Source organism: Diceros bicornis, chromosome 8 (assembly GCF_020826845.1).
Source record: "Diceros bicornis minor isolate mBicDic1 chromosome 8, mDicBic1.mat.cur, whole genome shotgun sequence".
NCBI classification, from domain to species: domain Eukaryota; kingdom Metazoa; phylum Chordata; class Mammalia; order Perissodactyla; family Rhinocerotidae; genus Diceros; species Diceros bicornis.
Genome location: NC_080747.1, coordinates 31,387,429 through 31,401,781, shown reverse-complemented (window position 1 = coordinate 31,401,781; position 14,353 = coordinate 31,387,429).

The window sequence follows — 14,353 nt, the reverse complement described above, 5'->3', positions numbered from 1 at the left end:
CCTGCTCACTGCTAGCTGCCCCTGCTGCCCCAGCCCGGCTGGTCTGCCAGTGAATCGAAATAGTTTCTCCCAAAACGAAAAGCCCTCCTCTCCTTCTCTGATGAAATCTTCCCCTCCCATCTCAGCACAGCTCCACTCTCCCCTTCTCCAGGGACTTCCCTGACCTTCGGACCACACTGGAGTTTCTTCCCAAGTTTCTAGAGTAGTGCTGTCCTATGGAAATGTAACGCAGATCACATACGTCATTTTAAGTGTTCTAGTAGCCACATGAATGAAAGTAAAAAGAAACAGGTGAAATTAATGTGACTACATTTTATTTAACCCAATACATCAAAAACAGTATCATTTCAAAATGTAATCAACATAAACATGATTAATGAGACATTTTACATTCTCTTTTTATACTAAGTATTCAAAATCTGGTGTGTATTTTACACTTACAATATATCTCAGTTTGCACTAGCTTCATTTCAAGTGCTCAGTCTCCACCTGTGGCCAGTGGCGACTGTATTGGATGGCATAGTCCTAGAGCATTTGCTTCATTTGCCATTGACTTGTTTGGGAGAAGTCTCCAGCGTGACTCTTGGGTGCTGTCTTCTCTGAGGTTCAGGCAAGTGTAGGGATGTGGGGAGAGGAGCAGCGTTCTATTGCAGGCCAGCATGAGGAGTCCGGCAGGGGATACTGCAGTCTGAGATGGAGCCGGAGACAGACCATCTAGACTGCAAGCATCATGCTGTGCTTCTCTTCAGTCTTCTCCTGAAGTCCCCCTGACAGTTTGGGTATTAGTCTTGGGATGGGGATGGGTCATGGGCACTGTGAATAAAACATAAAAAGCCATTTGCCCCCTGGAGGACACTGGGACGCTGACAGCTCTGCTTTGAACCCCACCCCCATGGGAGGAGTCGTTTCTTTACCTCCCTCCAAGCTCTCACAGCGGGAGTCAAACTTTCCGTGGGGACCAGGCTGTCACAGTTGAGGAATAAAAGCCTCTCAGGGAAGGGGTCTGATGGGGGAAGAAACAGGGAGAAGAAAGAAAGAAAGGGAAGAATCTTCAGACCACCAGCTATAGGAACATTGGCAGCCTTTGCATACAGCCTCAGGAAACTGGGAAAGCTTCTTTGGCTTCCAAAGTGTCTGTGACATTTTTAGTTTTGTGGCCTTTGAAGGTTCAGTGGGCCTCTGCATATGAGAAATAGTTTCCAAACACATCACATGAAAAATATTTTCTTTTGGTGCTCTGAGGACCTGAGCTCGCTGAGGTCTGATTCTACCAGTGAACATGGAGGAAGACACTCCCTGACTGGTGAGCTGCTTGTGGTAGCAGCAGCACTCACCCTCATTAAACCACAGGATTATGACGCCTGCCTTGTGCAGAAAATGCTAGAACCTTCTGGAAAACTCTGGAAGGGGCCAAGATGGTACTTTGTGGCTGGTGCCTACCAGTCCTGAAGCCACGGAGGTGACCCATGGTTTCGCAGAGATCCCTACCCTGCTGGGGCTGCTGGTTTCTGGCACAGCCCTGGAGCCTGCCCAAGCCTTGAGTTGGCCTACCTTTGGAGACTTTTGCTCCTCTGTGTTGACTGCCCATCATGCAGACTGCCAAGCTAGTTACTGAAAGGATTTGGAATCTGGGGAGTAAGAAAAAATCACCACCTAATCTCTAGGGGAATTTATGGGGACAGTCTGAACCGAATGACCTCTTCTGGCCAACCTGGCTTAAGTGCAGCCCTGCCCTTACAGAGGCACCATTTGCCTGGAATTGAGCCTGTGGACGAAGCTGGGCCTCCCCTGATTTTGTCTAGGCTACTCTTATGTCCATCCAAAACAGATCACATGGACACCTTGGCCCAGAAGATATAATTTCCCAAAGAAATTGCTACAGCACGCTCTCTTGAAAAATAATTTGTTTTCTTATCACCATAAAATCTCAAAAATTAAAATGCTGAGGACACGAGGTTCTTCTGATAACTGGCCTTTTCTGGTTAACAGGAAAGTATTTTCATTTTAACCAGTGATGCTGAAAATCTATGTCTCATGGACCAACGCCTGGCCTGTTTTTAATCATACAGGACCCTGCCGGGCTCCAGGGCACTGTGAGTCCAGATGGCCTGGGCTGTTGATGTAGAACGCATAAGCCACTGGTCAAATCTGATTCCAGGCCCGCGCTGGCTGCCGGCATTTGTTTCTGTTTGGCACTAACCAGACCCTTTAGATGAGCTCATGCTGTTGTAGTTATGTCTCCTTTCCCTAAAATCTACACATAAAAATTCAATTTGAGGGCTCGAGTTAACTGGGTTCCACTTGAGAAGTGGCTCAAGTTGGAGCAAAACATTTTTGGCTCACATCTAACATTTGACCATATTTTCACTACGGGATGACTTTGGCATTCACTTAGCAAGGGCATTTCCATCTGGCTCCCTGTGAAGTCACAGAAATTCTAGTTATTTCTGGAGTGTGCGATGGCCTGGTTTATTTATAAGAATCATGCATGGGGGCTTAGCCGCTTATATTGTCACAGTTATGAAGTTTTTATTTTCTTAGATCAGCTTAAGCTGATAAGGCACTTTTGAGCCACTAAGAATCTTGTAACTCAAGATGGTGTAGATAGGGGATGATTTTTCTGGTGAGGGCTGCATCAGATGAAGCAATGCCTCTCCCTTGATTAGGCTGTTCCATTAAATGGGTGACCATCACACCTTTGAGACCATTTCCTTTGAGAAATGGCGTTGCCTCCTCAGGAAAGTTTGCTGCCAGCCCTCTTTGTTTCCTCTGACTCACACCCAGCTGAGAAGTGCAGCCCCAGGGACCTGGGGAGACGAGGCCTCCCCAGAGAGGCAGAGGGACAGTAATGAATGTTCCAGGGCCACTGCGCCTATTTGCCACCACACTGAAGCCCAAAGAAAATATTCCAAATTAATGAGGATTGAACAGGCTCCTGGCTTCACAACCTAAGGACAAATCTATTTGAAGACAGGCCTTGCCCTCACAAATTTTGCTTTCCTGTGACAGGGGCAAATAGAGAAGCAAATAAAAATGCAATACACTGTCGAGAGTACTAACAGGGACAGAAAAAGCAGGATAAGGGGAGAAAGAATAAAGGGGCAGCAGGGGTGGGGAGGGTACGTGTTAGACAGGGTGGTCAGGGCCCCCTCTCTGAGAGTCACATCTGAGCTGAGGCCCCAGTGAAGTGAGAGGACAAACCAAGCGACCGTCTGTCTGGGAGAGGAGCTTCCAAAGCAGAGGGAGCAGGTGGTGCAAATGCCCTGAGAGCGAGTGCGCTGGCGGCAGAAGAGCAGAGAGATCAGTGTGTCTGGAGAGCAGCAAGTGAGGAAGAGAGACAGGAAGTGAGGGCAGAGAGAGAGCAGGGGTGGCGGGCAGATCTTTCAGCAGAGACTGCAAACTGTCCCCAGTATCCATTCTCTCTTCTTCCTTTTAGTAATAAAATCCCCACTGTCTTTGCAGGGCTCATGGCCGCTCTGCTGGAGACCATATCTTCCAGCCTCTTGGGCAACTGGGTGTGGCTACATTCTTGCCAACGGACCGTGCATGGCAGTGACTTCTGCTACTTCTTGGTTCAGTACTTATAGAGTGGGCAGTGTTCCTCTCTCTCTCATCCGTTCCCACAGGCAGAACCAAGACCTGTTGCTAGTGAGCCCACCTCATGCATGGAGACAAGGGGAAGGCCCCAGGCAGAGGTTCGCAAGATGTGGTCCCCGGACCTGCAACATCAGCATCACCTGGAAACTTGTAGAAATGCAAATTTGGGGACCCCACTCCAGGCCTACTGAATTAGAAACTTTGGGGATGGGGCCCAGCAATCTGTGTTTTAATAAACCCTCCAGAAGATTCTGATACACTCATGTTTCAAAACCACTGCAGGGTTTCTCAAGATCAGCAATATTGACTCTTAGGGCACAATAATTCTTTGTTGTGGGGGGCTGTTCTGAGTACTGTAGGATATTTAGCAGCATCTCTGGCCTCTGCCCACTAGAAGACAGTAGTACACACCCTTCCTCTCCCCACCAGTTGTTACAACCCAAAACGTTTCCATGAACACACACACATACACGTTTCCTGTGGTATGCATATCAATTTTTGGAAGGAGAGATAAGCAACTGATAAAAGTGATTACCTTTGGGTAGTAGGATGTGGGTTGAGGGCCTTTGAAAGACTTTGCTTTTATTTTGTATGTTTCTGTTGTGTGTTTGAGTTTTTGCTGTGTGCATTGTTGCAATAAATTTCTAGGCCCAAGATGGAGCCTCTCCTGCCTGGGATGCCATGTCAGCAAACCAAAACTCAGATAACGTTCACATCCCTGTAAATGCTCCGCTTGCCAGAAATGCAGTATGTTCACCAGCCAATCCCCAAAGGCCAAACCAACACTGGGCCTTCTCACCTCAAACGAGGTCGACTATGAGGCCCCAGCCAATCGGGTATTTTCTATTTGTCTCTTCCTTGTTCTTTATTCTTCATCTTATAAAAGCTTTCTTGCCTTCTGCTCCATTTTGCAGTTCTCCAAAAGGAGACTGTCCACTTCATGCGGAGTTAAATATAGTTTGTATCATCTAAATTGTCTTCTTTTAATCATTTTTTTAACAGTACGCAACATAGTCGTGAAGAAGAAATGTTTTAGAAAGACGACATATTACAAAGGTGGAAACTAGGTTTCTTGACTACAGTTTTGACATCATGTCCAATATGTGTGGGTTTTTCCACACCACCAAGCAATTCTTCGACACCAGGTAGGTGTCTACAATTCAACTCAATTCTGACACGATCTACCTGGAGATAGTGTCAGACCCCACAGGTTAAGGGCTCAGTCCTACAACACTGCTTCCCTGCCCCCACTCCCCCCCCCCCCCAACCTATGCTTCTGACAGACTGGCTATAGATTTCAGGTTCCCACGCCCCCCTCCTTGGGTTCAATTAATTTGCTAGAGCAGCTCACAGAACTCAGGAAGCCAGTTTACTGACTAGATTACTGGTTTATTATAAAAGGCTATAACTCAGGAACAGCCAGATGGAAGAGATGCACAGGGCAAGGTATGGGGAAAGGGCTCAGAGCTTCCAGACTCTCTGAACCACCACTCTCCAAATCTCCCTTTGTTCAGCAACCCAGAAGCTCTCCAAACCCGTCCTTTTGTGTTTTTATAGAAGCTTCATTACATAGGCATGATTGATTCAGCCTCCAGCCCCTCTCCCCCTTCTAATCACATGGTTGGTTCCTCTGGTGATCAGCCCCCATCCTCAGGTATTTTCCAAAAGTCACCTCATCAACATAACGAATGACACCTTTATCACTCTCTTCACAGGAAATTCCAAGTGTTTTAGGAGCTCTGTGCGCAGATCAAACATACATTTCCTATTATAAATCACAATATCACATTTACTATAGGACTTCTCAGCCTCCTTAACATGTGCTAACATATTTTTAATCTCCAAGGGGAGCAAAATCCTTGAGACGATGTCCCTCAGAACATTTTAGGAAGCACTGATCTGGCCAACACTGTTTCTTCAAGCCTTAGACAGCTAAAGGTGGCTAAGCCTGGCCACAGCCACGGAAAAATCTGTTTGGGGTATTTTGCTGGACTCAGACTGTTCTTTCCACACTCAGTTGAGAAATGCACCTTGAGACATGACAGTTCTTTCACGCAACTTTTGACTGGCCCCCAAGCAATTTATTCTTAAATCACAGATCCTCTCAAAAAAAAAGAAAAAAGAGAAGCCCCACAGGTAGTCTTGGTCTCTCTGGTTTGTACCTCCCTTTGTGGATGAACGACCTGCAAGTCCCCCAGGAGCTGGAGGAGGGGAAGTGTTTGTGCTCCACTGCCCTGAGACATATATTCACCATCCGCACCCCATTCCCCACGTGGCCTCAGACAGGCGCGCGTCCATCCATGTTTCCTGGAACAGGGCCAGTCATCTACCTTGCAGGGTCTCTCCCAACTTCTTTGCCTTCTCCTGTTCCCTCTGTGTGTTGAGGCAGATTTTTCTTCTCCTCACCTGCCCCTTTTCAGGGGATGGGGAGGAGTGAGGTAGGGGGGGTATGAAAGTTTAAATCCTGGTGATCACTCATTCTTAATCTTCTTTACTATTTATCCAAAAGATCTTCAGGCACACAGCATACCTAGTGACCTAAGAAATCACTGGAAGTTAACTGAGCCCACCCTTCAACCTTTTCTGCCTCACCAATAATGGTGATCATTCTGCAACTGCAAACAGATCAAATCCTAATTGTGTCTTTCCTCATTAAACGAGTTAATATTCATCTAAGAGGCTCATAACAGTGCCTGACATATGGTGCCTGCTGTTTTTTTAGTTGTTGGTTTTTAGCTATTATTACATCATTATACTCTATCCTCAGTATTTCTATTAACAGTCTCTGGAATTATTCAGATTTTCAATAAATAAAATAATAATAAACAGAATTTATTCCATGAATATGGAACAAATTGCTAGGCAAGTTGGCACCACCCACAAAGTGTGGAAGGTTTTCATAGCAATGGGAAAGTGAGAATGAAATAGCACTATTGATCAAAATAAAGATTCTCCTTTCATAGTCATTGCTTAACTCAATCATCTCCCATTTTGTACTTGTCCAGTGTGATTTTTTTCCCCACATACAAGTGGTTCTCAAACTTTAGCAAGCATCAGAATCCCCTCCCCCCAACACACAAGGGCTTGTTAAAAAAGATTGACAGCTCCACCCTCTAGAGTTTCTGGATTAGTAGGTTGGGGTAGAGCCAGAGCATTTGCACTTTTTAACAAGTTTTCAGATGCTGCTGATGCTATTGGTCTGGGGACTATACTTGGGGAACCACTCCCCTACACATGAATTTAGAACCTGACACTTAAAGTGCATTTTGGTCGAATCAGATCATGGGTCCACCCTGTCAACATCAATCAAGGTCCTGTCATTCACTGCATTTGCTTTGTGGCATTTGTGCATCTGAGAGGCATGCACCCTAGGACCTTATATAGGTCACTGATACAAATGTGGTTCAGGCTGGCTAAGGACAAAATCCAGGTCAGATGATTAAACCCCTAGTTTTTAGGCTCACCTCAATCCATTATAATTACAGCAGTAGTTCTCAATCCTGGTGAAACTTTAAAATCACAGGGAAGCTTAAAAAACAAAACAAAAAACGATGCCCAGGACCCACCCTGGGTTTATCAGCCTGGACTTCACTCAGGTGCTGGTATTTAAAAGAAAAAATCTCTCCAGGTCATTCTAATGTGCAACCAAGGGTGAGAACCACCCTCCAGGAGTCTTAATGATTTAACCTGTTAAATCAACCCAATTGAACTGCCCTTCTGCCCATGTAACTCTAACTTATTTAAGCTTTCATAAGCTTTAAATAAGCTTTAACTTATCTAACTTATTGTGAAAGATGTCAAAGCTTTGCTGACATCAAGGTATGTTTTCCCATAGCTTTCCATCCTATATTTGGCCATTGCACTTTCAAAAACATAAAATTATGTTGGCCTAGCATGACTTGCTTTTTGGGAATCATACTAATTTTAAAGATCACCTTTTAAATATGTTTACAGTCTGCTGGGGCATTTTGACTGGGGTTGATTTCAAGCTCACAGAATTGGATCCATTTAGTTCATATAATCAAAATGTAATGATAGCTAACATTTATTGCTTGTTAGCTTTGTCTCAGCCACAGTGCTCTTCATAAATATTCACACAACAATCCTATGAAATAGCTATTATTATTTCCATTTTACACACGAGGAATCAGGATTGGATTCCAGTTGACTCCAGGGCCGGTATTTTTAACCACTAGATGTTACTACTATTTATATTTGCCAGGTTCCATCTTGTTCTTCAAATGTTTTATGATGACTTACAAGGATGTTAAAGATATGAGAAAGCATGAAATAACGGGAATAAAGTAAGACCAGAGAGGGTCAAAATAAGTCATGAGTAAGAACAAAATATTTGCACATTTGCTCACTGAAGGGTCACCAATTTGGCTTTGAGTATTCTGCAAATGTCAAGTCAAAATGGATCACAAGTTCAATTGCACGGTTGACATTGGATTAAACACAAACATTGCTTGGGAGAAGTACCTAAGAAGCCCTGGGCCTCCTTAAAGAAGACACTGAGGATTAAAGGAATGTCTACAAGAACATCCTCATGATCCGTGCAGGTAAGAGTTTCACAGTGCTTGATTAACCATGATTTCCACCATCCACTTCCTCCTTTATTAAAAAAAAATGAGAATTTTGGCTAGCTTTAGAATTCTTAAAGATTTCTGCATTCCCATTTCCAGTGCCTCTTCCACCATAGTCAACTCACTCCAAACGAATATTATTGGCTATTAAGCAATTTTATGCTCACATTTTCTCAGTACCCTGGAATGTAATTTGAGCATTCAGGATTCACTTTTGGGGATTTTCACACAGTCTCTTGACTCACCTTACCTTTTGGACGCTCATGCCACTAAATCACACCTCACTTTAAGGAATGTCTTCCCAACATCTAGTTTCCCCTTGCTGATCTTCACAGCATTAAGCTGATATGGCTGTGTCCACAGGCTGTCTGTCAGATCTGCAGGTGAGCCTAGCATAACCTGAAATAACAAGGTCATTCCCTGTCAGGTGCCCATCACAATGCCCATTTCACCAACTCATTCCTCCTTGTAGCTTGATGTGAAGTCGACAATAGCAGAGTCCCTTGTGTCAGTTGAAACAATCAGTGGATAAGGCCAGTAATTTATCATTTATATTTATGGGCCTATACAGTAATGAGAGTTTTGTCTATCTCAAAAAATATTGGTATTTTCTTGCCATCTGAAAAAGACACAGTGTTAAGTGTGTTGGGGTTTTTGTTTCTTTTTTAAATTATTTTATTGAGGTCATTTTGGCTTATAACATTGTGTAAATTTCAGGTGTACATTATTATATATCAGTTTCTGTATAGACCACATCACGTTCACCACCAATAGTCCAGTTTTTATCTGTCACCATATATATGTGTCCCATTACCCCTTACACCCTCCCCTCTGGTAATCACTAATTTTTTCTCCTTATCCATGTGTTTGGTGTTGGGAGTTTTCGAAAGGAGATCTCTTGGCACAAGATTCAAGGTTAGGATAGAATTATGCATCATTTGGAAAGTACTCTTCCATCTTCTAACATTAAGCTGCCCAGAACACACTCTCCCAACTCCTCCTTAGCTGGTTCCTTTCCTTATCCTTTGGGTCTCACATTGAATTCCAGCTCCTCAGCTGAGCCTTCTCTGACCACTCTATGTAGGCAGCCACTACCCCATGATTGATCTTTGTTTATTTATTTCAATTACCTATCTCCCCTGCTAGACAAATGCTCAATGATGGCAGATACTTGCCTTGTAGTCCCAGGACCTCGATCAGGGCTTGGTTCATAGCAGGGGCGCCATAACCATTTGCTGGAAGGAATGGAAACAGGCAAGCAGGTGAGACATCAATGACCACTGAGTTGGGGCCTGAGTGGCAGGTCCAGTTCTACATGATAGGAAGACATGGGGCTACAGTGATATTAGGAGTGATCACGGGAACACCTGGGGGAAAAGAGAGGGAGCCTGAGTGAAAAGCTCATTTTATCCTTTCTAATAACCAAGCCATTTAGATGATCGAAATTTAGAAGTAAAGTTGATTGCCATGCACCTCAAAGGAAGGAAAATGGATCATGCCACCCTTGGTAGAAAGTACAGGAAGAATTGAGGTGCACAGAACTTTGATATCATTAAATAGACCCCCCCCCCAAAGGAAGACTTGCCTCTACTTCCATAATGTGCTACTTTACAATCTGCACAGATTCCCCAAGATGGTAACTCAGGATGTCACCCTGCAGGGTGCTGAGAACCAAAGTCAGAGTTTAACGGGCATCAAAGAGTCAGCTTGTCCTACCGTTGGAAGAAATGAGAAACACAGAGGTTTAAAAAGACGAAATTGTCTAGACGAGCAGGAAGAAGACACTCAAAATTGGTCAATGCAGATCCAAATATGGAATCAGACAAAAACAATGGCAAGAAGATGTAGCCAGAAGAATGAGGAAAAGCAGACAAATCTGACCAGGAGGAAGAATGTGACAAAGTTTCCCCCTCTTCCTGTCCAAGTGTCCAGGCTCTCTCCAGTGGTTGTGAGAAAGGGGCACTGCAGTAATACAGTGCAGGGACTCGCAGGTGCTGTTTTACACACACACACTGTGCAGCTCCTTTCTGCTCTGCTCAGCCCTGCACTTCACAGGGCCCAGGACCTCCAGGCTCCTGAGGGACCGCAGGACAGGGGCTGGCGGCGAGACCACGTGTCTACAGCAGGCACACTGGCCGGTGAGCAGGCAGCCACATGGACAAAGAAGACCCATACGCTAGAACCTACTCCACCCCTGCCCCATTACCGAGAGCAGAGGGCTCCAAGTGGGGGAGCCCTAGAAAAGACTACTGAGCAAGTACTATGGAGAGGGATTTCAGAAAAGGATGTTTGGAAGTGCTGCCATCGTTTAGCTCACCTCTTGGCCAAAAACCATGTGAACATGTTAAACAATCTTGGAAATACTTTTATAACTTGTTCAAAACTTCTCACATGAAGAGTTTGAGTGCTTTAAGGTCCTTCGCTAAAATATACAAAATTCTAACACGTTTTGATTACTCTGCCATTAGAGAAGATGGAAATTTACTAGCCAGATTTCAACAAAAACCTTTGCATAATTGGTAAATAAAAGTGATTTAATGAGCATCATGATTTAATGCGACCAGCAGTGCCTTCCTCCATTTAGAGTTTGGAAGCCACCTTTTTTCAGCCATGACAGTGCATTAAAACCAACCATCAAGCTAGGCTGAACTTGGAAACTGACCCCTGAATTACTGTATCACAGTCTTCAAACAATATTTATGAAGTGCTCATTATTCTTAGAATCACTGGACATCAACTTTTTAATCATTAATACTTTTAAACTATTTTATTTCACCTCATTTGAAACTTCTATTTTCTAAAATCTCGTCACGTACATTTTTAAATAAATACATATACGGTGGTATAAATTCAAACACTTTGCTAATAAGGGTTTACAACCTAAACAGTTGGTTGATTATTCAGTTTAGAGATGTGAACGCAGATTATCTATGAAGCCTAGATACTAAGAACATTCTTTTTCATCTTTTGTTACCAATTTCAAATTGTCGAAATAATGACTGTTGTGGCTGCTCCATATCACAACTCTTACATTTCCCTAATCGTTCTAATCATTTCTACAGATGGTAACTTTACATTATGGAAAGTTTCACTTCTATAAAACCAAAGGCAATTCTGTATTGATTTTTTAAACAAGGGTTTTCAAAAGTCTAAAGGTAAAAAAGAAATGACTGTCAAGAGTAAACATTGTACCCAATCAGTGCAGACCTGTTGCAGTCGTATTCCTCTGCCTATGAGTCCATACACAGGGGTGGGCTGGAGGAGCCCCCCTGGTTTTAACTCATGATAAATTAAGGCCCCTGGAGATCCCACATCTCAGAAGAGAACCTGATTTGGGCTCCTTCCCATACAGATCACCCTTGCAAAATGGAGCAGAACTTTCCTTGCTTTGAATCTTGATGTCATCAGAAATGATTCCCTAAAATTCACTGGAATTAAAGCCAGGTGGTGTCGACCATCAGGCAGCCAGGAGACTGCAGATCTACTCTGACCCTGTAGCCCACTATTAGGTGATTTTGAACCTCTCCTCACCTCAGTTTTTTCTGCTATAAAATGATGTGGGAGGTGGTTTTCTAGTATAAAGTAGAATGTTCCCTCTGGCTTTCCCAATCCAAGATTACTTTGAGCCATTTCAAACCCTTAAATCCTTTAAGATAATGTGGCCTGTAAATTATTTTACCACATAGGAAGTTCCTGGATCTTATTTTCTAGAACGTTTGGTAACACTTGACAGAGGGAAGCAGACGAAGGTTGGGGGAAGTTCTGGATGCCAGCAATGGTCTGCAGCAGTTTGTAGTGCCCAACGTTGCACTATCAGTGACTCTCAAAGTCAAAACCAATCTGTGAACCTGAACTCTATGGATTACTAACCACATGGCCTTAGATGGAAGGCCTCTGTAAAATGACTCATCTGGGCATGCCATCATCCAAATAGGCAGGTTCCAAAACTCACTGCAGTGGTTTGTTCTTGTCAACTTGGTTAAGCCAGAACTACCTTTCCCAGAGTCCCCTTCTCTGGTGGTTCTAAGTTGGAATTGGCTCAAAAACGTGCTTGTGTGAGATTTGGAAGGCAAAAGTGAAGCAAAGGCTATTTTTCTCCAAAGGTCATCACAGTCAAATGTGGCGATGGACACAGAGGTGCCTGGCTGGTTCCAGCTTGTCCTCATTCTCCTCCACTCTACCTCAGCTCTTCTTCCCAAGTGTTGACCTAGTGTGGCCCCAGGCCCATCGCCCAGCACCTGGCTGTAGACACACAGAGGTGGTCACTTAGCAGCGTCAGCTTCCCACAATGCTCCCCGAGCGCCCCCTGCCCAGACCTACTTCAGCCTCTCAATGTTTTGCTTCTCAGATAGACTAGCTGGTGACTTCTCTGGATTTGCATGCCTCCACACCTTCATTCTCAGCTCCTCACACGGTTAGGCCTGGTCTACTTCCTATAACAAATCCTGTATCCCATAGCACTCAGAGCAACTCCTCTCCCGATTTACTAATCAATCCACACACAAACACCCAAATGGGCATTGTTGTTCTATTTATATGTAACTCCTAAGAGGGCCCCAAACTGAGTGTTCTGCATAGATCTTTTTATACATGTTCTATGTAACAGTGAGTTTCTTGATGGCTCATAATGCGTCAAGTAGGCACAAATCAAAAGAAAAGTCTCCAAGTGCACACATGTGTGTGCATATAGTTGTGTGCCTGGGGAAAATATAATACCAAACTTACTTGGTTTAAAAATTTGCCTCTGCGAATCCTCACACACCAGTGTGAACTGGCTCTATGCATTTTTCTTTCCCTAAGTCAAAGGCTGAGACCCTGTCCAACCTGTACCACAGGCTCATGTCCACAGTCCTGTCCGCCCATCACAATCTCCTAACTGCACTCGCTGGCACCTACAACTGATGGAGCTGCTCTCATTGGTGCTACTACCCACACCCCATGCAGAAGTGTCACAACATGACAAGCAATACTGGAAACACAGATGCCAGGCCCTCAGATGACCTCACCAGTGGTTAGGCAATAGTCACACTTTGACCCACAGGTGTTCATGAGGCATTCTTTCAGTCTTGGGCTGGAGAGCAAAAATTCACAGTTAAAAAAAAAAACACCATACAAGTACAGGTATGAATTATTTGTTTTATTGCTCTCTTCCTATTTAACAGAGTCAATGTTTTTGAGTAATGGTAATAAGATGTCGAAAATTCAACATTATTAAACATTCAAACAGTACAGCGTGTGGAAAGAAGCCCTCAAACGTTAACTCCTCTAAGTTATATCTGGTGGAACAACTCGGGATAAAGGCTACTGGACTTGCCATCCTGGTGGATGAAGGGAACTGCTTTCCGCTGACCTGGGGAATAGGAAGAGTCCCAAACGTCAACCAACTGTTCAGGCACTGGGGGAGGCATGTTTGTCTCCCTCTGAAATGTCTAGAGGACCTATAATGATTTCAAATATGAAAATCCTTCCTTTCACCTCAGGCTTAAAAGAGATGCCCACCACTGAGGGATTCAAAAGAAACTCCTGGGGAATAGAAGTGGTTACGGGAATGAAGGAAAGACCAGAAAGGATTCTGCTGTCAAGCAAGTGATATGTGCCTCCCCAGTTACTCTCTAACCCGATCCTTTGTAAGAACTCGTTCCAAGAGAGGCCTCACGCAAGGAGGGGGGAAACCAACCAGGGCAACCGTGAGCGGCTTTTCGCTTGCTGAAGGCACAGGGTCCTCATCTTCCTGAGGGTGGGGAGGGTGTCACTGTGTTGTGAGTTATGTTCAAACACACAACCTACCTCTGAAAAACTGCTCTCAGCTGCCAGACATTTGACTGCAATTTCAGGCTGATCTCTTTTTTGAAAGTTCCAGAATCTCTGGCACCCCTAAAAATCCTGATGTGGCGGCTACTTCTGCAAGGAAACAGATTCTGAAGGGCTGGAGGCTCAAAGGGACACACAGCTGCATGACATCAAACAATGGCAAAAATAAATACAAGACTCTATAATATGGATATGAAACACCACAAAGAAATAAATACCTCAGACTCTATCACTGCAGGCTGCACACTAGCAATACCTGGTAAAGTCTAAAAAATGGTGATTTTCCCATAAAACATTTATCTACAATGACTTCGATCAAAACTTAAGAGCTAAGCAAAAAAATGTATGAAAAGACTATT